This window comes from Hyperolius riggenbachi, chromosome 3 (genome assembly GCF_040937935.1).
Source record: "Hyperolius riggenbachi isolate aHypRig1 chromosome 3, aHypRig1.pri, whole genome shotgun sequence".
NCBI lineage: Eukaryota > Metazoa > Chordata > Amphibia > Anura > Hyperoliidae > Hyperolius > Hyperolius riggenbachi.
In genome coordinates this window covers 282,437,044-282,460,280 of record NC_090648.1, presented here as the reverse complement: position 1 = coordinate 282,460,280, position 23,237 = coordinate 282,437,044, and the positions used below count along the sequence as shown (strand labels likewise).

The following is a 23,237-nucleotide window of genomic DNA, read 5'->3' as shown; positions in this document are numbered from 1 at the left end:
CACACACACACACACACACACTAGGCTGGTGCACACCGAGTGGCTTTTTGGCCGTTTTTGCAGCCGCGGATACGCTAGGGTAATGTATTTCAATGGGGGTGTGCACACCAGAGCGGGGGGCGTTTTGCAGAACGCATATACCTCCCGGGCTGAGGCATTTTTTGGATTGCGGAGGAGTTTCTGCCTCCAGTGTTAAGTATAGGAAAAACGCAAATCGCTCTGAAAAACGGCAGATCAGAGCGGTTTGCCAGGCGGTTTTGTTACAGAAGCTGTTCAGTAACAGCTTTACTGTAACACTATATGAAATATGCTACACTGAAATCCGCAGCAGCAATCCGCAAAACACTAGCAAAACGCCTCGCTTTGCGGATCTGCTAGCGGGTTTTGGTGTGCCCCAGGCCACACATATTTATGATAACTGATCTAAGAAATGGAACATTCTATTATTTTCTCTTTTAATTACAGTTTAAACCTATTAGGAGTGAGTCTGTTCGTTTTTTTCCCCAACTCCAGGTACCCAAAAATGTCTCTGACTCCACAGCCCCGATTTAACCTTAATACATTTAAATTTTAACCGTGCATTCTGATTACAATGCGGGACCAAGTACTACCTGTTTTCAATACAATCATCTGTGTGTTTGAAACTGGTCAGGCAGGTTTTCTATCCAAACACTTGTAGACATGGATAGGGCGTAAATGATAAGAGAGTGTTAATAAAATGAAAAGAAATTGTGTAATTGTCATTTACTTTTTACAGTTGTCAAGTAATGCTGAAGCACACAGGCAGAATATAGCACACACAATACATGTTTGAGGGCTCGTTCCCACTGTTGCGACGCGATTTCGGCCGCATTCCGACGCTTGTAAAAACGCATGCGGATGCGTTTCCACATGCGTTTTTACCCGCGATTTCGCCTGCGATTTCGCATGGCAGGGTGCCATGCGAAATTAACCATGACACTGCCAGGGCTAAATAAAATTGAAAAAGGTGCGAAATCGCGGGTAAAAACGCATGTAACAAACGCATGCGTTTTTACTATTAAATACATTAGCGGCGATTCGCACGGATTCCCGACGCAGGCGAAATCGTTGGCTCTTTTGTGCGTTTTTTTCACGCTGAAAAAAACGCACCTCAACAACGCTACAGTGGAAACAGGCCCATCCACTTGTATTACATGTGCGGATCTGCATGCGTTGGACGCATGCAGATTCGCGATAGTGGAAACGAGCCCTTATGCTTAGTTCAGGATGGCACTTTGCCAACAGACAACATGAGAGCTATCTCTGCTCCTGGGTTGATGCAATATGCAAGAACCCGGCTGCTAAATAATCAGTCATCAGCTGTTTTATGCCTGGTACACACGATAAGATTTTCTGGCAGATTTACTGCCAGATCAATTATTTCCAACAGGTCCGATCTGATTTCCGATCGATTTTACTTTCACTTCTATGAAAAATCTGCCAGAAGATCTCATGTGTACAAGGCATTAGGGATTCAAAAGTTAGGAATCCATTTCTGAACTTTACATGCGGTTTCTAGGTGTGTTTAACAACACTTAGGCCTAGAACCCGCTACAAAGCGCAAATCGCTAGCGTTTTTAATGAGCATTTTGTAAGATATTTCATGAGCATTTTCTGACTATTTAAAAAAAGTGCAAGCTTTTTGGCAAATGTGTAGCGATTTGCTATTAGCATTTTTTATTGTGATTGGTCCTTTCAATTAAATTTGTTTTTACAGTGTGCAGTAATTTAACAATGCTAGCAAATCGCTCTGCATAATTATTCATGAGCGATTACGCCAGCGTTTATATATTTTACATTGCAGAAACACTAACGCTCAAAAAAAGTGCTCTAGTGGGTTATAGCCCTCAAAGAGAATCTGAAGTGAAAATAAACTTATGCTATAATGATTTGTATGTGAAGTTAGCACAGATAAGTTTCATATTGTTTCCAGTACAGGAAGAGTTAAACTTCAGTTATCTATGCAAAGAAGATTCTGTGAGCTCTGCAACTTTATAAAGTCATGGACAGCACTGTCTTTTGAAGCTCTTATCTCAACTGCCTCTCATTGGCCTCAATTCACTAAGCTTAACTCCTGTCTTTAACCACTTGAGGACTGCAGGGCTAAACCCCCCTAGTGACCAGGCCATTTTTAGCAAAATTGGCCACTGCAGCTTTAAGGCCAAGCTGCAGGGCCGCACAACTCAGCACACAAGTGATCCCCCCCCCCTTTTCTCCCCACCAACAGAGCTCTCTGTTGGTGGGGTCTGATCGCTCCCCCCATGTTTATTTTTTTTTTATAAATATTTGTGTTGTCACTTTTTTAAAAAAAAAACCCTCTTTCTTTAAATCCCTTCCCTCCCTCGCTCCCTCCCTCCCTCCCCACAGCCGGCCAATTACGGCGATCGGCTGTCATAGGCTTCTGCCTATGAGAGCCGATCGCTCTCTTGTCCCCCATGGGGACAACCGTGTCACACGGCTGTCCCCAGTGCAGCGCTGCTGCTCATCGCAGCGCTGCACCTAGTAAATAGACGGCGTGATCGCCGTCTAACAGAGACTGAAGGCGGGGCGGAGCTCCGCCCTCCGAGCATGAGATGCGCGCGCACCATGCGCGCGATCTCATGCAAAACAGAGCCCCAGGACTTTACGCCAATTGGCGTTAGGCGGTCCTGGGGCTGCCGCCGCGGCCACGCCTACTGGCGTGACGCGGGCGGCAGGAGGTTAAAGGGAATGTCCAAGCAAAATTAAAAAAATGAGTTTCACTTGGGGCTTCTACCAGCCCCATACAGCCATCCTGTGCCCTCGTAGTCACTCACTGCTGCTCCAGTCCCCCGCTGGCAGCTTGCCGACCTCAGAGGTCGGCGGGCCGCATTGCGTACATTTTTACGCATTCCCGATAGTGCAGAAACATTAACACATACATTTTTATGCGTTACTGGTTCAATGCGTAAATTTTTACGCATTGAACCAGTAATGCGTACAAATGTATGTGTTAATGTTCCTGCACTAGTGGGTATGCGTAAAAATGTACGCAATGCGGCCTGCCGACCTCCGAAGTTGGCAAGCTGCCAGCGGGGGACTGGAGCAGCAGTGAGCGACTACGAGGGCACAGGATGGCTGCATGGGGCTGGTAGAAGCCCCAGGTAAGTGAAACTCTTTTTATTTTGCTTGGACATTCCCTTTAATAACTCTTCTGAGCTGTTTTACAGTTATCACAATTGTATCACCATGGTGGTAACTGTAAAACAGCTCAGAAGAGTTATTAAAGACAGTAGTTAAGCTTAGTGAATTGAGGCCAATGTTTCTTTGTTTAGGTCTCTTTCCTGCAGAGAAAAGTTCAAAGGGACATAGCTTGCTCTGTGAAATCATTTAGAATTCTGAGTGTATTGTGGAAACTGCAATTTTTAGAGAAAAAAAAATAGAGGTAGTCACCTGAAATGGTTTACAGTTCACAGGTGTGCCCTGTCAGGTTGAATAACTGGGATTTCTTGCCTTGTAAATAGGGTTGAGACCATCAGTTGCGTTGTGGAGAAGTCAGGTGGATACACAGCTGATAGTCCTACTGAATAGACTGTTAGAATTTGTATTATGGCAAGAAAAAAGCAGCTAAGTAAAGAAAAACGAGTGGCCATCATTACTTTAAAAAATAAAGGTCAGTCAGCCCGGAAAAATTGGGAAAAACTTTGAAAGTGTCCCCAAGTGCAGTCTTAAAAACCATCAAACGCTACAAAGAAACTGGCTCACATGCGGACTGCCCCAGGAAAGAAAGACCAAGAGTCACCTTTGCTGCAGAGAATAAGTTCATCCGAGTCACCAGCCTCAGAAATCACAGGTTAACAGCACCTCAGATTAGAGACCAGGTCAATGCCACACAGTTCTAATAGTAGCAAATAGAAGAAAGTATCCGGGCACCAACAGCAGCAATGATGCTAGTACACCTTTATTACATCCCCAAACCGCTTGACATACAGGTAAAGCCTAACAGCCGTTTCACAGGAAAAACCTGCTTCTTCAGAGGCAACCAAAAGCTTTTGGTTGCCTCTGAAGAAGCAGGTTTTTCCTGTGAAACGGCTGTTAGGCTTTACCTGTATGTCAAGCGGTTTGGGGATGTAATAAAGGTGTACTAGCATCATTGCTGCTGTTGGTGCCCGGATACTTTCTTCTACTTGCTACTATTGGATATTGATGTACTGATCTGGAGGCACAACGTGGGTCACCTGCTACCCCCTACCTGTCTACAGTCCACTGTTATCTTGTGCCAATCAACCTCTACTTTTGTTTGAATTGCCACACAGTTCTAGCAGCAGACATCTCTAGAAAAACTGTTAAGAGGAGACTGTTTGAATCAGGCCTTCATGGTAGAATATCTATTGGAAACCACTGCCAAGGACAGGCGGCAAGCAGAAGAGACTTGTTTGGTAATGGACATTAGACCAGTGGAAATCTGTGCTTTGGTCTGAGGAGTCCAAAATTTGAGATTTTTGGTTCCAACCACCGTGTCTTTGTGCGACGCAGAAAAGGTGAACGCATGGTCTCTACATGCCTGGTTCCCACCGTGAAGCATGGAGGAGGAGGAGGTGTGATGGTGCTTTGCTGGTGATACTGTTGGGGATTTATTCAAAATTGAAGGCACTGAACCAGCATGGCTACCACAGCATCTCGCAACGGCATGTTATTCCATCCGGTTTGCGTTTAGTTGGACCATCATTTATTTACCAACAGGACAATGACCCCAAACACGCCTACGGGCTGTGTAAGGGCTATTTGACCAGTAAGGAGAGTGATGGGGTGCTGCGCCAGATGACCTGGCCTCCATAGTCACCAGACCTGAACCCAATCGAGATGGTTTGGGGTGAGCTGGACCGCAGAGTGAAGGCAAAAGGGCCAACAAGTGCTAAGCTTCTCTGGGAACTCCTTCAAGACTGTTGGAAGACCATTTCAGGTGACTACCTCTTGAAGCTCATCATGAGAATGCCAAGAGTGTGCAAAGCAGTAATCAAAGCAAAAAGGTGGCTACTTTGAAGAACCTAGAATGACATATTTTCAGCTGTTTCACACTTTTTGGTTATTTACTATACTTCCACATGTGTTAATTCTAGTTTGGATGCCTTCAGTGTGAATCTACAATGTTCATAGTCATGAAAATAAAGAAAACTCTGAATGAGAAGGTGTGTCCAAACTTTTGGTCTGTATTGTGTATATGTACTGTAGATCTAAAAATAGGACTTTTCTTGGCTACTAATGTTCTATTAATTATCCATATTACACAACCAGTTCATTACATGAGTTTTTCCGCTTCAGTGTTACTTTAAAAATGCACCTAAGAATCAAAGAATTATGTACTGTGGCTACTAATCAGAAATGCAACTTAAATGAACTAAAACACTGTAAAATGGCTTACATCATATTCAAAAAGGTTTCAGTACTGCAACTGCACAGATGTAAAGGAGCGCAAAAAACAAAGAAACAAAAAAAGTAAACAGTAACTTTTTCCTCTGTCATCTGCCCCTCCCCCGAACCTATATACATAGGTACCCCCCAACGTCTCCCGCATAGAGAGGTTCCTCATGATACACAATTTTCCTGCCCTACCCTAAGCGTATCCTCACACCAATCATGTAATACAGAAATCACCTCTTTCCTCAATGGACCAAAGGAGGAGGGGTACTGAGCAACATGCCGGCCACACCCCTTCCAAAAACCCTCTCCCAAAAACCTGAAAATAAATGGTGCCAGTCTTTCTTCAACTGTAAAGAAAATAAAGGAAGCGTGCCCCCCTCATACACTGGTGTTCAGGGGTGCATGCAAACCCTCCCCCAAAAAGAAAAAAACACCACCATACTCCCTGGTAACAGCAGGCCTTTTCACCCCTCACAGCTTTAGCACCAGTCCTCCTGCCCACCTGCCAGCCAAAACTGAATAAAGACCAGGGGTGATGTAACTGGGCCCATATCAGTCTGTCAGTGCACATAACCTCAAATTGTGGAATCACGCGCACCACAGCAGTAGCGGCCTATGACCCACGAGTAAAACATTTTAAGGCCTGGAACCCACTGCAAATCGCTAGCGCAATCGCTAGAGAGTTTTTAATTGGCATTTTGTAAGAAATATCATGAGCGGTTTCTGGCAATTTTAAAAAGTGTAAGCTTTTTGCCATAGATTGTGATAGAGATTTGTGATCAGGGCTGTGGAGTCAGCCCAAAAATCCACCGACTCCGACTCCTCAGTTTAGGATTCCACCGACTCAGACTCCTCTAATTTGCATATTAGAATTTTGTTTAACAGTATGTAACGTGAAATTCGTCTCTTAACTGCCAACGCTTAGGAATTTTACAAGACAACTGAAGTGAGAAGGATATGTAGACTACTATATTTATTCCCTTTAGACTAAAACTAGTCCTTGGTAAGAGTACTTGTAAAAGGTACAGACCTGAACAAAGAACATCTATCAGGCCCTAAGCAATGTAACTGTGGGTACATGTAAGAATGATCTGCAGGTACTCTGCAGGGGAATGAGGAGATTCTTCCTCTATTACACATTCTTCATGCACAATCTGAACAAGGTTTATGGGTGATAGACAACACCTCTGTGTTCAATGTGCACAACATTCTCACATTCTCAGTGGATTCCCTGCAGTTCTGTGGAGAGTGCATATGTAGAGTATAGTACTACTGTGTAACAAAGTAAACCTGAGACAGATGAAATTAAAGTTTTATACATACCTGGGGCTTCCTCCAGCCCCCTTCAGGCTAATCAGTCCCTCGCTGTCCTCCTCCGCCACCTGGATCTTCTGCTATGAGTCCAGGTACTTGAGCCAGTCTGGTGTAGTGCGCATGCACACACTCCGAAGCTGGGAGCGTACTGCACCTGCGCAGCACTATTGTGCAGGTGCAGAACGCTCCTGGCTGTGGAAGCGGCACGTAGCCAGACTGCTATGACTGGCTGAATTACCTGGACTCATAGCAGAAGATCCAGGTGGCGGAGGAGGACAGCGAGGGACTGAATGGCCTGAAGGGGGCTGGAGGAAGCCCCAGGTATGTATAAAGCTTTTCTTTTAATTCGCCTCAGGTACCCTTTAATTCATAGTCACCAAACCAAATTTTAACAAAATATCAAATTATTTGATTTCATGAGCAAAGAGAGTGCATACATTTGCATAAACCAGCATCAATGCAGAATTATCTCATTGACCATCTCTATTAGTGACACAGCTACACATCAGGCTTTATACTTACAGCATAGATGTTATTTAGTATATATATAAGAGATTCCTGTGTACACATCATATATACGGTACAGTCACAATCGGATATGTATATCTGACTTTAAAAATACGGGGACTGCTTTATTGAAGCAGCACAAGTAACTAATGTTGATTGGTTTATTTCATTTTTGTGGACTGAACACAGAAATATAGATAGATATAGATAGATAGATAGATAGATAGATAGATAGATAGATAGATAGATAGAGATATATATATACACACACACACACACACACACACACACATAATTTTTCATGACTATTATCTTTAAAATAGAACATTTTATCATATTTTCTATTTTAATTACAGTTACAAATTCATTAGAAGTCGGAGTCGGTGCATTTTTCCCCGACTCCAGGCACCCAAAATTGTTCCGACTCTACAGCCCTGTTTGTGATTAGCATTTTTAATTCTGATTGGTCCTTTCTATTTTAAATTTGTTACAGGTTGCAGTTATTTTAAAAATCGCACACCATTCCCTATGTATAGCAATTCATGAGCGATTTGCCATATTATACATATATACACACATATTACATACATATATACACACACACACACACACACACACACACACACACACACACACACACACACACACACACACACACACACACACACACACACACATATATATATATACACACACACATATACACACTTTTTTTTTTTTTTTTTAAATGTACACACTTTTCTTTTGATCCGCTTCGCTGCGTATCGATCGTTTAACTGCTAAAGATAGTCACTGTGTGTATGTTCGTCATGCGACGATAGTTAGCACGTCATATCAGTGTGCGCACACACCTGTTCTTTAGTGATCGTTCGTTTTAGTGATAACAATCGCTGCACTATGGTCTGTTACTAATTTGCATTTATTCTTTTCCTCGTGCAACTATCGTTCAACGCAGAACTATCGTTCGTAGTAAACGATCATTATCGCAGGTGTGTATGTAGCATTAGTAGTACTTCCTTACAAACAAAGGAGCTTTCCATTCTGTGAAATTTTGTAGGGAGGAAAAAGCCTGCCTGGCCCAGTGCACACCAAAAACCTCTAGCAGATCCACAAACCGCTAGAGGTTTTTGAAGCAGATTTCAGGCCTGGTGCACACCAAGCATTTTTGGTAGCGTTTCCAAAAATCGCTGCTGCCTCTGAAAAACGCTTGGCTAATATATCTCAATGGGATGCTGCACACGGTTTCACGTTTTTAGCAAACCGCAAACGTGGCTCCTGCAGCATTTTTGCTGTTTGCAGATGAATTTCTGCCTCAATGTAAAGAATAGGAAAAGTTCAAGGCATTTTTGTTACATTAGTTGTTCAGTAACAGCTTTATTGTAATAATATATGAAATCTGCTACACAAAAACGCTCCAGAAAACGCTAGGCATGTTTAGTAAACCTCTCTAAACAGGCCTAGAATCGCTCTGAAATCTACTTCAAAAACCTCTAGCGTTTTGTGGATTTGCTAGAGGTTTTTGGTGTGCACTGGCCCTCAGAGTGATTCTAGGCATGTTTAGACACTTTTTTTGGAGCATTTTTGTGTAGCAGATTTCAAATCTTGTTACAGTAAGCAGTTACTGAACAGCTTCTGTAACTAACGCCTGGAAAACCGCTCTGATGTAGCGTTTTTCAAATCGGTTTATCACTTTCCTATACTTTAACATTGAGGCAGAAACGCCTCAGAAATCAAAAAAGCTGCAGGACAGGAGTTTGCGTTTCTGGAAAAATGACCCGCACTGGTGTGCACCAGTCCATTCATTTTCATTAGCCAAGCGGTTTTTCCCCTGAAAGGAGTTTTAAAAACACGCTTGCAGAACCGCTCTGGTGTGCACCAGCCCTATGAAATCAGGCAACTAGTTAATATAGTAGGTGGATAAAAAGGGCACTGTAGGCGCCTCGGTCAGAAGGACTCTGCGCCGTGTACGCATTAGTAAGCATCCAGTGAGCTGGACACAGGGTGAGTCAAAGGACAGCTCTCCCTGCTGCCGCTCAAATCCCCAATGTCGTTAAACACTATTCCCCCACCTAGTCGACGCATGTGTTTGTATGCAAATTGTCATTTGAATTCACATGCGTTTGTGTATCTTTGTAAGTATGCAAATTCAACCATATCAGTGCCTGTGTGCTTTTTACACGAAAACGTAAGCGAATTCGCATGAAAATTCACATAGCAAAAATGCATGCGCACTTCCTATTACATTACAGGTGAATCGCACACTAGCCTTGCGGTATGCGAATTCTGATCGCCCTGCTGTGCAGATTTTTCCTGCACAATAAAAACGCTCAGTTTTCCTGACAAGTGACAACAGGCCCATTGACTATTATTGGCTGCTAGTAAAACGGCCGCCCGTTACAAAAAAAACACGGGTGCTAGGTCACAGCCGCTACCCCCCTCCCCGCAATGCATGCATATACGCTTCCTGCTTGCTCGTTCCCCACCACTGTCTGAAGTATATGCACACAGGGAGCTGCTTGCTTGTCAGTTGGAAAAAGCTGGTATTTCCCACAGTGCAATGAGAACCTCTGTGAGCCAGACAGCAAACTGTCAGGTCCCGCCCTGTGTCCTAACTGCCTCGGCTCCGCACATGATCAGTACAAAAAAGCCAGGGACACACAACCATTCAGTTGATGACGCAGGGACACTTGCATTTTATTGTATAGGATGCAAATCTGCATGCAAATAACACATGCAGATTCGCTCTGATGGAAACAGGCCCACAGAGAAGCACAGAGCTGTGAGTGCTTCCATGCAGCCAGCTTTCCTATAACATACATCAGGGCAGTATGAAGCACACAAGATTCCAAACTTCTCCAGAGGATCAGGGCACCTCCATGCTCTCCGTGAATCTATTGCCGACAAGCTGGTTTTGTTAGTTCTTATATTTGTGTATGCAAAAATAGTACATTAAAACAACATCATGAGTGCAGAACGGCAAAAAAGTCATTTGTTTATTAAAAAACTACTTGTCTGTCAGGAGACATTTGCTAAAGAAACAAAAAACATTTACAATTATTCACATGTTTCAAATAGCTGAGGTGTATGTTTGTTTAGGAACAGTTAGATCATCCATACAATAACTAAAACTATGACAAAACCATGAGGAATTTAAAGAAGAACGCCAGTGAAAATATTATAATAATAAAAAAAAAATTGCTTCATTGTTACAATTATGTAGAAAGGATTTAGTCGCTGTTTGCCCATTGTAAAAGCTTTCCTCTCCCCGATTTACATTCTGACATTTATCACTGCTGACATTTAGTGACATTTTTACTGCTGGCGGGTGATGTCACTGGAAGTAGCTGCTGCTTGCTTTTTTGGCAGTTGGAAACAGCTGTAAACAGCCATTTCCCACAATGCAACGAGGTTCACAGACAGGAAACTGCCAGGACCATGGTCCTCAGTTTATTTTTCGAGGGTGTTTCACCACAATGTCAGCCATACAGCACCCCCTGATGATCTGTTTGTGAAAAGGAAAAGATTTAAAAGGGGGTATCAGCTACTGATTGGGATGAAGTTCAATTTTTGGTTACGGTTTCTCTTTAAACACAAGTACGGTAAGTAATATAACAAAGCTTAAACTAGTTATACAGGATAAGTGTGAAGCCACCATAAGGGTATGTTCACAGTGACACTATAATTACTGTAATAGTGGGCAGGTGAGCCAATTTTGAAACCTACATGAGATGCTTGTGCATGTGCAGTGTGAAAAGTTTTACTTTTTTTGCCATGTTGAGGTTTTGCAAGACTGCATATAAGCAGAGCCTTTGTACTAAAGTTTGCAGAAAGTAAGAGAAAATCAGCACAGCATAATTATGGCAAGAAAATATGTACAATCGATACAATTATTAGCCCTTCTATGCAACAAACATGAGTATAAAGCACTAACATCAGTTTTTTTTGCTGGTGATGTTGAGCAACCATTTGTAGGATCATATCAGACCATAGTGCTGCATGGTCTGTATGCAATTTTTATCCTGTTAAAATTCACTTAGGAGAATTTTTCATCGTCTGTATAAAAGCTTTACAGCACTCTGCAATTGGGGGAAAAAAAAAAAAAAAAAAAAAAAAAAAAAAAATGTACTAAAAAAGTAGGTAAAAATGTACTGTCAATTATTCTGAGTATTTTTTTTTTTTGCTGGTGGCTTGAAGATAATAAAATGTGAAAATATCGCCTAGGAGGAAAGAGCAAAAAAAGTGAATTGAATAAGGGCCATAGTGTATATGGAATATGGAACCACATGCATATTGTAATGCTCACCCATGACCATCAGAACCAAACAGTGAAAGCTGTGATACAACCTCCTGCTGTGCATGACTGGGTACAAGTATGATACAAGTGCAACAGGTGGAAAAGAAAATGATCAAAGTAAACTCCCAAATGTAAAATAACTTACATTGTAAAATCATATACCTGCTGTAATATGCAACAACAACAGTTCACAACAAAGTAATGAGACACATGGGGAGGGGGGGGGGGGGGGGGGGGGGACACACACACACACACACACACACACACACACACACAAACAAAAAAGCAGCTAGGGACCAAGATATATAATTTAGCAAAATGTTGGCGGATTTAACAAAAGGTTGCAAGAAAGTGCGGATTTAACTTGTAGAGCGCAGTGTAGGCATTCATGGGAGCCAGTGAAGACTGGAAAGGAAGGCTGAGCCTAAGGCCCCATTCACACTAGCGGTGTGCCGGCAATTTCAGCAAAACGCTCAAGCACTAGCGCTTTTCAAAGCGCTAGTGCTTTAATACTCTATGGGCCCGTTCTTACTTGGGCGATTTGTGTTAATTGCCGGCAATTAACACAAATCGCCATATGCAAACGGGTAGCCTGCACCATTTTCACATTACATGGTGGTTATGAAGGGATGGACATGGTCAGAAACAAAGCTCAGGTAGCCTGTGGCATTTAAATGATGCCCAATCGGCACTAAGGGACCTAAAGTGTGCCAAGAAAACATCCCTCACACCATTACACCACCACCAGCAGCCTGCACAGTGGTAACAAGGCATGATGGATCCATGTTCTCATTCTGTTTATGAGAAATTCTGACTAGCGAGACTCATCAGACCAGGCAACATTTTTTCCAGTCTTTAACTGTCCAATTTTGGTGAGCTCGTGCAAATTGTAGCCTCTTTTTCCAATTTGTAGTGGAGAGGTGTGCTACCCGGTGGGGTCTTCTGCGGTTGTAGCCCATCCAAGGTTGTGCATGTTGTGGCTTCACAAAAGCTTTGCTGCATACCTCGGTTGTACCGAGTGGTTATTTCAGTCAACCTTGCTCTTCTATCAGCTTGAATCAGTCGGCCCATTCTCCTCTGACCTCTAGCATCAGCAAGGCATTTTCGCCCACAGGACTGCCGCATACTGGATGTTTTTCCATTTTCACACTATTTTCTGTAAACCCTAGAAATAGTTGTGCATGAAAATCCCAGTAACTGAGCAGATTGTGAAATACTCAGACTGGCTTGTCTGGCACCAACAACCATGCCACGCTCAAAATTGCTTAAATCACCTCTCTTTCCCATTCTGCCAATCAGTTTGGAGTTCAGGAGATTGTCTTGACCAGGACCACACTCTTAAAGAGGAACTCCAGTGAAAATAATGCAATAAAAAAGTGCTTCATTTTTACAATAATTATGTATAAATGATTTAGTCAGTGTTTGCTCATTGTAAAATCTTTCCTCTCCATGATTTACATTCTGACATTACATGGTGACATTTTTACTGTGGGCAGGTTATGTAGCTGTTGCTAGCTGTTTTGGCTGTTAGAGACAGTTGTAAACAGCTAATTCCTGTCTGTGAACCTTGTTACACTGTAACAAACTGCCAAAAGTACTGTGGTCCCAGAGCTTCTTGTGTGAGGGGTTTCAGCACAAAAATCAGTCATACAGCGCCCCCTGATGGTCTGTTTGTGAAAAGCAATATATTTCTCATGTAAAAGGGGGTATCAGCTACTGATTGGGATAAAGTTCAATTATTGGTTGGAGTTTCTCTTTAAATGCATTAAAGCAACTGCCATGTGATTGGTGGATTACATAATTGCATTAATGAGATATTGAATAGGTGTTCCTAATAATTCTTTAGATTAAATAAGATTTCCAGTCTGTTGCGATATTTTTTCAAGAACTTAAATCGAAAACACAGGCACACCTCAGCAAGCACTACATTTGCGTGGGTTAAGAAAAAATAATAATAATAAAAAAAAATAATAATAATAAATTGGCCGCACCACTCTGTACAGGGCAGTGTGATTACCAATTCAATCACAGTGCCTTTTGATAGGCAAAACGCATAGACCTTGAAAAATCTGATGTGTATGCAGTGTGGAAGGGCCTCTTGTGGAAACAAGTTCTATAAAAAAAAAAAAGGAAAAAAAAAAAAAAACCCTATTCAGTGTCGAGCACTGCAAGTCTTGCTTTCAGCTACCCGTGCGATCCTCTGTATTGACCCAGGTCATGACTGGTAATCCTAATAGAGGGATTTTGATTAATCCAGGCCAGGCTTACAGGATCACTTTTGAACTCTAAAAACCTCTCTTGATCTTTGGTTTGAAGTTGTAGTAAAATCAGTAAGAAACTGCTAGGAGATAGCTACTGCTTGATGTTACGCGTGCCATATATTTTTGTTTTACATTAATATGATGAAGATATAGGCAATTTAATTTTTTACAAAGTTCACAAGTGAAAACATGAATTCATCTGGGAAAAGCAGGTGGCTGTGCCATGTACAGTGCTGTCATGTGACCCTATCCCACTGTAGGGGCAGAGCACAGGAAAAGCATTCAGCTATGCGATATTAAACCCACTGCAGGAGAAATGTCAGGCACCGCTTTAAGCAATCCTTGCATGGATCATATAAGAACACAGAAGAAGACTGCTAAACAAGAAAAAAATATATGACTAGAATAGAAGTGATATTGTAGCTTCCTGGCAGTGTAAAATATTGTTTTTAGATGTCCTGGGTTTGTCACAAAAATATTTGACTGTAGGTGCGAGAGTGCAACTGCAACAGCACAAAATGTCACAAACTCTTTATCAATCCCTCTATGTTGTGATGTGACCCAGACTGGGGCTGCAAACTAGGGCTGTAATAAATTCATTCTAGGTTTGTTAGATCACTGAAGCTCTCCAGTTTTCTAACCACAGTAACAACAAGCTCTTGGAGAAAAAAAACCTCCAATATGCCATATTCCATGTGGCAGGATGTACAGTACTTTCTACTTGACTCCTGGTCACTGCTCATGAAAGTACTGCTGACTTCAGGAAGCAGAGAGACACAAGTGAAGCAATACTATGGCATGTGGTAGCTCTACCTTCAGTTTCCACTTCTTCATGTTACTGCACAGTAGCACATGTGGGATGGTAAACTAGTAACTAATTATAGGGTATAATAAATCAAGAGGAAGCCAACATGACACAAGACGCCCTGTCAGCACACAAAGTCAATCAGTATAAGAGGTGTGAGGATTTGAATAGTGGACTCCAGGTTTTTCAGAAAAAATGATTTGCAAGGGAAAATATATACAAAGTACATCTCTTCTCCATTTATTGGCTAACAGAGATGAATAAGCCGCAAGCTTTCGGCTAATAAGCCTTCATCGGACTTGTTTCCTGGTGAGGAACCAAGTCAGACGAAGGCTTATTAGCTGAAAGCTTACTGTTTATTCATATCTAAGTTAGCCAATAAATGGTATCATCCCGATTCAAAACTCATTTATTTTACTGATGGCTAACACGGTACAAACACTCTACTGCTTCTACAGTATTAAACAGAATTATTACTGGCTAGACACTTTTTTTTGCCCAAAATATACAGCATCTCACAGAAGTGATTGCACCTGTCACATTTTTTGTAAATACAGTATTACATCTTTTCATGGCACAACACTGAATGTTTAATTGGGCAGAATTGTGACGTTCTTCAATAATGAGTGTACTCACTTTTGTTATTAAAGGAAACCTGAGACATATCTGGGGCTTCCTCAAACCCCCTTTAGGCTGATCTCTCCCTCGCCATCCTCTTCCACCGCCTGGATCCTCTGCTATTGGCCCCGGTAATTCTTCTAATCAAGGCGAACAGAAAAGCATCCAGGTGGCGCAGGAGGGCAGCCAGGAACTGATCAGCCTGGAGGGGGCCCGGAGGAAGCCCCAGGTATGCATCATTTTTTTCTATCCCCCATCTCAGGTGCACTTTAATGGCTGTGTGTTGAGTTGTTTTGATGGGACAGCAAAATGTACACTTCGATTTGATACAATGTAAAGTAGTCAGTGCACAACCTTGTATAAAAGGGTCATAACTTCAGTGTTGTCCATGAAGAGATATATGAAAAGTGACAGTGAAGTGGGAAAAAAAAAATTGATGCAATGATATGTGTGTGTAGTACTGATAGAACATTAGTAGCAAAGAAAATAGTCTGCTTTAATTTTTTCGGTTTTTTTTTTTTTTATTTTTTTTTTTATAAAGATAACTACATACTGTAATCCTGCGATATTTGCAATTTCATGTCACACTCTGTATTTGAACCACTTAAAGACTATAGGCTTACACCCATAGTGACCAGGCAATTTTTTACAATTCAGTGCTCTGCAGCTTTAAAAGCTCGCTGCAGAGCCATACAAATTAGCACACAAATGAAAATCTCCCCCTTTTCTTGCCAACAACAGAGCTTTCTGTTTGTAGCATCGGACTGCTACTGGTTGTTTTTTTTTGGTATAAAAATGCCTATTTTATTTAATTTGTCCTGCCCCCTCCTAAGATCCAATCACAGCCTTCCCTCTCATAGGGATCAACCTATGAGACGGGGTTTGCATTGGAGCTGCTCCAGGGGACAGCCGAGCGACATGGCTGTCCCCAGTATAGCGCTGCTGTAGATCGCAGCGCTGTACAATGTAAATAGATGGCAAAACACCAAAGCGTGGAGCGTTTGGTGTGCCTCCCTCCGCCCTTCATTAGTTTGCTGCTGCCGCCATATTTCTCCATTTCATCCTGGTCTAGTAGGTTTACCACTGTCCTATTTATGGATTACTTGTTCCCCACTATTGTACGTCCATCATCTTGCACTTTACTCCTCATATTTATATATTCATTTGCAACTATTTGTTTATGAGCATATTGTCACTTTGCACAACTCTTTGTGTCCCCCTGGCTGAGGGATCTGTTTACACTCAGCACGATTAGCACTTTACAGGACCCGGGTCTCAGTACAACCATACTGTGTTCTAGTGTGAACCCAGATGGCTATAGACTTGCAGCATAAGGGATTACTCATGTTATTATAGTAGGTGCGCACTGGTTGTTATTTGCTAGACACACACGTGGTGTTGTGGAGCACTGTTTTTTGGTTTTAATTGATTTTAATTTGTGAAGTGTCCAAATTAAATTGTCTTTTATTGCAATTTGGTGGTGCAGCGTTTCTATACCAGGATTTCTAATTCTTTGTTTTGATGCACTTCAATGTAATGCACTGGCAAAATCGCTCATGAATTGCTACACATAGCGATGTAAAAAAAAAAAAAAAAAAAAAAAATTATGGTACATTGAAAGGATTCAATCAGAACTAAAAATCGCTGGCAAAAAGCTTAAACTTTTTACGAACTATACCCTAAACCACCAGAAAACGCTCATGAAATAGCTTACAAAACGCTAATTAAAAATGCTTGCGATTTGCGATTTGAAGTGGGTTCCAGGCCTAAATCTGACATTTCCTTTGATGTATAAGTGCTCCAGAAAACAGTGACCCACGTTGAGTCAGAGAGGCTCTTTTGCATGGATAACTAAAGTTTCCGAACTCTTCCTGTACTGGAAACAATATGAGACTCATACTTTTGCTACTAATGTGTTACTTCTTAGCTGTACTACACACACAGCTCATTTTTGTGGGATACTGTTTTGAACACTATTGTAGACAGCAGGATAGTAAAACAGACCACTAAAGTTTAAAGTAAACCTGAGGTGAGAAAACTCATTCGTTGCTAGCGATCACACACATACATACATACATACATACATACATACATTTCTGAGATAGATAGATAGATAGATATATATAGGTTTTTGTAGAATTATAATATTTAACTGTATTATGTGTGGTTTATTTAGAGTGGGATGCGAAAGTTTGGGCAACCTTGTTAATTGTCATGTTTTGACTGTATAAATCGTTCCTTGTTACGATAATAAAAAATTAAAAAAAAGTCCGTTAAATATATCATATAGGAGATATCACACAGTGATATTTGTGAAGTGAAATGAAGTTTATTGGATGTACAGAAAAGTGCGTAATAATTGTTTAAACAAAAAATTAGGCAGTTGCATAAAGTTGGGCATCACAAAAAAGAAATCAAATCAAGATTTAGTAGATCCTCCTTTTGCAGAAATGACAGCTTCTAAATGCTTCCTGTAGGTTCCAATGAGAGTCTGGATTCTGGTTGAAGGTATTTTGGACCATTCCTCTTTAGAAAACATCTCTAGTTCTTTCAGGTTTGATGGCTTCCGAGCATGGACAGCTCTCTTTAACTCACACCACAGATTTTCAATTATATTCAGGTCTGGGGACTGAGATGGCCATTCCAGTACGTTGTACTTGTTCCTCTGCATGAAAGTCTTAGTGGATTTTGAGCAGTGTTTAGGGTCGCTGTCTTCTTGAAAGATCCAACCCTGGTGCAGCTTTGTCACTGATTCCTGGACATTGGTCTCCAGAATCTGCTAAGTGGAATTCATGCGTCCCTCAACTTTGACAAGATTCCCAGTCCCCGCACTGGCCACACAGCATGATGGAACCACCACCAAAATATTTTACTGTAGGTAGCAGGTGTTTTTCTTGTATTGCTGTATTTTTCCTCCATGCATAACGCTCCTTTTTATGACCAAACAGCTTAATTTTAATTTCATCAGTCCACCATCTTATTTCAAAATGAATGCTGTGGGCGGAGAAAAGGCTTCCTCTGCATCACTCTCACATACAGCATCTCCTTGTATAAAGTGAGCCGAATAGTTGAACGATGCACAGTGATTAACATCTGCAGCAAGATGATGTTGTAGGTCTTTAGTGCTGGTCTGTGGGTTGATTCTGACTTTTCTAACCATTCTTCGCTTTTGTCTGAGATTTTTCTTGGTCTGCCACTTCGAGCCTTAACTTGAACTGAGCCGGTGGTCTTCCAATTCCTCAATATGTTCCTAACTGTGGAAACAGACAGCTGAAATCTGAGACATCTTTCTGTATCCTTCCCCTAAACCATGATAGTGAACAATCTTTGTCTTCAGGTCATTTGAGAGTTGTTTTGAGACCCCCACGTTGCTACTCTTCAGAGAAAATTAAAAGGAGGGATCTTACAATTGACCCCCTTAAAGACTCTCATAATTGGATTCGCCTGTGTATGTAGGTCAGGGGTTACTGAGCTTACCAAGCCAATTTGAGTTCCAATAATTAGTTCTAAAGGTTTTGGAATCAATAAATTGACAACAGTGCCCAAATGTATGCACATGCTTAATTTTATTTAAACAATTGTAAATCCAATAAACTTCATTTCACTTCTCAAATATCGGTGTGCATCTCCTACAGGATATTTTTTTTATCGTAACAACCAACAATTTTTACAAAAAAAATCATGATGATTAAAAAGGTTGCCCAAAAAAAAAAAAACTTTTCGCATCCTACTGTATGTAGTTACCAGTAATAAACAGAAATCATTGAGGCCAGCTTCATACTGAGTATTGGAGGCAGCGGTGCGGCTGGGGGTTATAGCATTAGTATGCGGATATCCCCTTCCAGCCGTGACGCCCGCTTGTGCTCACTTTCTGTTTTGAAAATACAGAAATGCGTGTAAGCGCATTTTAAAAATATGATTCCAAGCATGCACGCGGCAAGGCCAACAATTTGGAAAACCCGGCCTTGCCATAGACTTACATGACAACTGGTCTGACGCAGATCACCGCAGGAGCCGCGCGGTAATGCAAGTATGTCCGCACATTAGAGCACTTCCAGCGCAGCGTACCGCAATGTGGGGTGTATGAACTACCCCATAGACTATCATTAGGCTACAGTGGGGTGGGGTAAATTTACCACACCTCCCCAGTGTGAAAGGGCCCTGAGTGTTTATAGCACAACAAAGTATGGTAAATGCAGTTGTAAGTAGCAATGTGGTGTTCAGTGGTAATTGTAATGCTAAACAGCAAATGCCAATCACATGAGATATTGATAAATATAGAGATGGAAAATGATGTCACAGTGGAAAAAGTAGTTCTATGAAAATGCAAAAATATTAAAAAGCAGATTGAGTGGCAGGTTGCCATGCAGGAAGTGTTTTCTATCCAACCAACTTTTTGATATTTACGATCTTTATTCCTGAAATTGCGGGCAGCAATCTTGAATACACTTGTGTGTTAAATCAAACAAATTTCTGCAAAACCAACTGCAATAGCTGAAAAATTGAATCAAAATAAAAAATTGCAATGTGTCTGGCCACTTTAATCTGTATACCGGCAAGCATTCTTTGACACAAGAGGCATAGAATCACTGTGATGCTCAAGAAAGTTACTTTAGCTATGTTATTCTATTCATTGATAAAATATTAAGTAAAGTGCACCCATACAAGTTATGTTTCAAATGCAAAAGATACCCGGAAAAAAAACTTTATTGCTCAAAGATGGTAATACAAGTAATGAAGTCAATTGTCAAAGAAGATTTATATAAACACTGACTAATTAGTAGGTTGCACAGATGCACACCCTTCCCACCCAGTACATTAGCATTATATAATTATATTGTGTCTGTCTCCCAATCAGCAAGTCACCAGGAATATAGGGTTGCTCATATCACAGTACATGTACACACAGTTTGATAGCTAGCAAATATTGCAACACCATGTACTGGTGTATATAATTAACACAAATATGTATTGGGAAATGTATATATCCAAGCTAAATTAATCCAGTGAATCAGCAGGTGGAAATCAGGTGATAAGAGCATATAGTGGGAGTACAGAAGAAGAAGGACACACATCTTACATATGCATATAGCAAGACGGTTTAAATCAGGATGATACCATTCATTGGCTAGCTTACAAGAAAAGGAGTAAGCTTTTGTCTGATATATGTATAAGGATAAGCTAAAGTATCGAATGTGCCAGTTATCAAAACCAGGAGGCATAACAAAAATGGGACACGTGAAATAATAAGCACTATTTAGCGTGCAGGCAGATACATATGCTACAGTATACTGTATAGCAGGGTATAGAGAAGGTACAATGTACATTAGTTATAGATTGCAAAAAAACAGAACAGGGCTTTGCTTTCGGTAACGGGCTTAAAGAGAAACTAACCAAGAATTGAACTTTATCCCAATCAGTAGCTGATAGCCCCTTTCCCATGAGAAATCTTTTCCTTTTCACAAACAAATCGTCAGGGGGCTAGGTATGGCTGATATTGTGGTGAACCCCTCCCAGAGGGTGATCTCAGGACCATGGTTCTGACATCACACTGTGGGAGCCTTGTTGAGTTGTGGGAAATAACAGCTGTTTCCAACTGTCACAAAAGCAAGCAGCATCTCCTTCCACTGACATCACCTGCCAGCAGTAAAGATGTCACCATGGGCCATACGCAATTCACTTTTTCACCCGAGTTTTCTCCTAGGTGATATTTTAAAACTTGTCAGTAAAATGCCTTTTAAACCACCAGCAAGCAAAAAAATACTCTAAATAATGTTGATAGTACTTTATACCTACGTACTGATACGTTTTTTTCCCATTGCAAAGTGCTAAAAAGTTATTTTAAATCAAAGATGACTTTTTTTCTCCAAGGAGAAAACTCAGGTGAAAAAGTGAATTGCATATGGCCCCACGTGATGAATGTAAATCAGGGAGAAGAAAGATTTTACAATGGGCAAACACTGACTAAATCATTCATACATAAATTATTGTAAAAATTAAGCACTTTATTTCACTATTTTCACTGGATATAGGCTGGTTTCACAGTGGGACGTTAAAGTCCCACGTTACAGCAGCCAGTAACGCAGCCTACTCACAGCACTGTAAAATCAATGTGCTGTTCAGTGCACACGTTTCGTTCGGGTATAACGCTGCACATTAAATAAAAGTGCAGCATGCTGTACGTTATACCCAGATAGAGCTGCATTAGATTGTTTGCACATGCTCAGTGACTAGACACATGGCTAATTGATTTTCACTGCACTGTGGTGACTCATGGTGGGACTTGTAGTGTTGTCCGGATCATGTTCATTTTATCCGGATCTTTTTTGTGAGTCGAATCAGCCGGATCACCACAATGAAAGATTCGGTTCACAGTGGATGTCTGTCTGGAAGAAACAGGAACATACAGAATGTACAGTGCAGGGAAAGTCCTGTCCTGCTAGCCATTTCACCCAGTCTGCTTCCCTAGTAAAATGATTCAAATGATTTGGTTCAAAGATCCGGCTCTTTTCAATGATCCGAATCCTTAAAAAGATCCGGACTTCCCATCACTATCCTGGAGCGGCTGCTTTGAGAGCCACAACGCGGCTCAATCTGACGTCCAACTTAAACACCACCACGCGTTGCGTTAAGGGCATGTTATGCGACCTTAACGTCCCTCCCCTAAAACGCAACGTCTTGGTGTGAAAGTAGCCTTACTCTTTAATGATTAGCCTAGTTAATGTACATGTACGTGGAGGTTTCTCCTTTATACAGCCAGAATATCCTCTCATATAGATCAGTTTATGATTTGCACCTACCTAGCTGCTGTTTCACTGTGTTGGGCTACTTACACTCTCTGTGCCAAGTGACTTGTCCCCAACTTACCTGGGGCTTCTGCTTGCCGCCTCAGAACAATCATCCGGTCCCCCGCCATGGCTCAATTTCGTTACCGCAAGTTGATGGCCACTGCGGCATCCTCAATTATGTTCCCCTCACCCCGAAAGCGCGAACGAGGACAGGCACAGTGGCCATCGGCTTGCAAGTCGGCAGTAACAAAAGTAAACAGCCACAGCGGGGGAGGATTGTTCACAGATGGCACAGGCACAGGGAGGCTGCTGGGGGATGCCTGAAGCCCCAGGTGAAACTTTTTTTTGGGGGGGGGGGGGGGTACAGGTTTCCTTTAAGAGGTAAACTCGAACTAAAGGATGACATGCATTGCATCCTCACTACTGTACTGTGATGTCATGCTTACATGTTCCTGTGCTGTTTTCTGTCATTTCTGGTTTCTCACAGTCAGCAAGGAGCCTACAAAAAGACTAAAATTACCTGGCTGGTTTATAGACCGCAGACATTTAAAGGTTTCTCACAATACTAAATTACTAGCACTGCTTTAAGAAAGCTTGTCAAGACAAATATGGGGAGCGGTCATTACTTTATTTTTTTTTTCTTGGTTATGAACTGCTAGTTCTGTGGCTTTTATGTTCCTTTACTAGCTGTGTACAAGCCTACCATATACAGTCTCGTACTTACAAACAACTCGAGTTACAACATTTCAGACATTCAAAGTTGTCTCCATGTACAAAATATAAATTACTGTCTTATTATTGTAAAAACTGTTGTAAGTAGTTTAAAGGGGCACTATGGCAAAAAATTTAAAATATGTACAAACAGACAAATAAGAAGTACGTTTTTTCCAAAGTAAAATGAGCCATAAATTACTTTGCTCCTATGTTGCTGTCACTTACAGTAGGTTGTAGAAATCTGACAGAAGTGACAGGTTTTGGACTAGTCCATCTCTTCATAGGGGATTCTCAGCAAGGCTTGAATGCTCTATAAAGATATTCCCTAAGGGCCCGTTTCCACTATCGCAGTTTCCGCCGCGATTACGCAGAGTTTCCCCGCACATGAATCGCACGAGGAAACTCTGCCATAGGGGATAACGGCGCCGGCCGGAATCCCCCGCAGAATTCGCGGCGGAGGCTGCGAATCCCATGCACGGCTCATGGGATTCGCCTGCGATCCCGCCCACCCGCTCAGTGCCAGCGTGCGTCTGCGA

At 41.6% G+C, this 23,237-nt stretch overlaps 1 protein-coding gene across 4 annotated transcripts in view; it reads right to left on the bottom strand.

Annotated features, from left to right (window-relative positions):
* FAM3C (FAM3 metabolism regulating signaling molecule C) overlaps nucleotides 1-23,237 on the bottom strand; it is a 97,475-nt gene that overhangs the window by 59,859 nt on the left and 14,379 nt on the right. The window contains exon 2 of one of the 4 annotated variants that reach the window (XM_068276405.1): nucleotides 22,434-22,486. The exons of the other annotated variants lie outside the window; for them this stretch is intronic. The gene's annotated coding sequence lies outside the window, so the exon portion shown is untranslated. The remainder of the gene's footprint in view (nucleotides 1-22,433; nucleotides 22,487-23,237) is intronic. 4 annotated transcript variants of the gene reach the window in all.